Source organism: Lipotes vexillifer, unplaced genomic scaffold (assembly GCF_000442215.2).
Source record: "Lipotes vexillifer unplaced genomic scaffold, Lipotes_vexillifer_v1.1 scaffold328, whole genome shotgun sequence".
Taxonomy (NCBI): Eukaryota; Metazoa; Chordata; class Mammalia; order Artiodactyla; family Lipotidae; genus Lipotes; species Lipotes vexillifer.
Genome location: NW_006799460.1, coordinates 179524 through 181833, shown reverse-complemented (window position 1 = coordinate 181833; position 2310 = coordinate 179524).

Genomic DNA, 2310 nt, shown 5'->3' with positions numbered 1-2310 from the left:
GTAGGGAAACAATTCAGAGGTTTCAGAATTACATGAAGAATTTTTGTGATTGGCATCACCCTGTTACCATAAAGAGTACCTTTGATGCACTATTATTAAAACACTTGTGAAGAAATTTTAAAACTAAAGACATAGTTTTAAAACTTTGAAATATAGTAAAAGAGAATGTTTTTAAAGGTTCAGGTCACAACTCAACAGTACATAAGTAAAATAATTCATTAATAAAATACAACCAGCATTTTATTAATGAAATTGAACGAAACAGAAAAGATCAAAAAGTATCAGAGTATTGTTTTGTAAAACCTGCTGTGTGAGTGTGTGTGTGGTATATTTTATTGCTGATAGTGGGTCATGGTCAAAACTCTGGATTCATAAGTTTAATAGAAAACAGTCTTGTCAAACAAAAATAATGCTAGGCGTATGGTTATGTGAGTTCAAAAGTGTGATCAGAATAATAACTGAGGGCTTCCCTGGGGGCGCAGTGGTTGAGAATCAGCCTGCCAATGCAGGGGACACGGGCTCGAGTCCTGGTCCGGGAAGATCTCACATGCTGTGGAGCAACTCAGCCCGTGCGCCACAACTACTGAGCCTGCACTCTGGAGCCCGCGAGCCACAACTACTGAGCCTGTGCTCTAGAGCCCATGAGCCACAACTACCGAGCCCGTGTGCCGCAACTACTGAAGCCGCGCACCGAGAGCCCGTGCTCCACGAGAGAAGCCACCGCAGTGAGAAGCCCGCACGCTGCAACGAAGAGTAGCCCCCGCTCTCAGCAACTAGAGAAAGCCCGCACACAGCAACGAAGACCCAACACCGCCAAAAATAAATAAATAAAAGGAATTATGAAAAAAAAAATTAGAAAAAAGAATGACTGAACGGTTATTTTAGCCAAATATTGCAAAGTAATGGAGAATTATTAAACCTGAAATAACGGTATGAAAGGCTAGCATAAGAATTTTTATTAAATCAACAAAAATGGGTGTATTTTACACCCAACTACAGCCAATATTATAAACACTTTTGTAAAGCATTTGTTTGGGCAGACCTCCCAGCCTCCCCTCCCCAGCAGCAACAAACACTGCCCTTAATTTACACTCCATCGATGCAAATGCATAAGCCTCACTCTGGATCCCAAGAACTACACCTGTTTCGCTCTCCAGTGTACTGGAAAATGGCAACCTCCAGGGCTACAACCCAGCACCCAAAACAAATCTGACAACATAATCTAAAGGAAGCTCCAACTGCAGAGAACACTGTGTATTCATATAATAGTATAAGCATCAGAGAGCCATGCCATATGCAATGATTTCTTATCTGCTCTCACTACATATCGTTTCCAACACGACATTTAGAATCCCGCATAAAACAATTTCTGTCTCGGAATTTAGCACACAAATAAATACTCCTGATGAGGCTTTTGTTGTTACTGCTGCAAATGTCTTTAAAACAACTTAATTTACCAGTCCTAACAACATAACTTTTGAAAAAACCCATTATCTTTCAGGAGACAACTGAATGAGTGGAAATGACTGCCAACTGCATACCCACGTACCAGTACCGTGTCTTGTAAAGTGTTGTGACCAAGAGCGGAATAAAAGTGGCAGCAATCCACAACTGGCAGAAGCAGTGTGTGCTAGCTGCCTTCAAAGGCAAAACAGAAAAAATTACGACTCAAATTCCTTAAGTTTAAACCCTAAATATATACCTGGGTAACCAGCCCACCAATTACCTCTAAAAACTTTTTAAAAGCAGAGGTGAAGAGCCAGGGCCGCCACCTCCGAAGACTGTCAGGTATCTTTGAAATGACCGTTTTGGAGAAGAACAAGAAAACTTCTAGGAGGCACTTCCCGATGATCATTCGCCAGGCGTGGAGGAGGTGGGCACCGCGAGGGAAGCCCCGCTCGTCACCTGACTCACAATTATTCTGGAATTGCACCCGAGTAACCTCAAGGACGACCTCGGCGCGGGGCGACAAGGCACCAGCCCTGATCCGTGACAGCGCCGTGCAGGTGGGCAGGCGGCGCCGCGCTCCCGGGAGATGCGGCACCTGGCGCGCTGCAGCCCGGCCCGAGGCTCGGGTCAGCGGCGCCTCCCACCCCGGCCCGCGGTCTCCGCCTGCCCCGCAGGAGGCTGTCAGGGCGCCACCCGCCCGTGGCCCCCGCCCCCGCCTCACCGCCGCTTACCTCGAAGTAGCCTCCGGGGGCGGCGCCGCCCGCGCCCGCGCCGAGGGGCCCGTTGGCCGCCGCCGCGCCGCCCGGGGCTGCCAGGCCCGTGGCCTGGGAGCCGCGCAGCGCCGCCGCCGGGCCGGCCTTG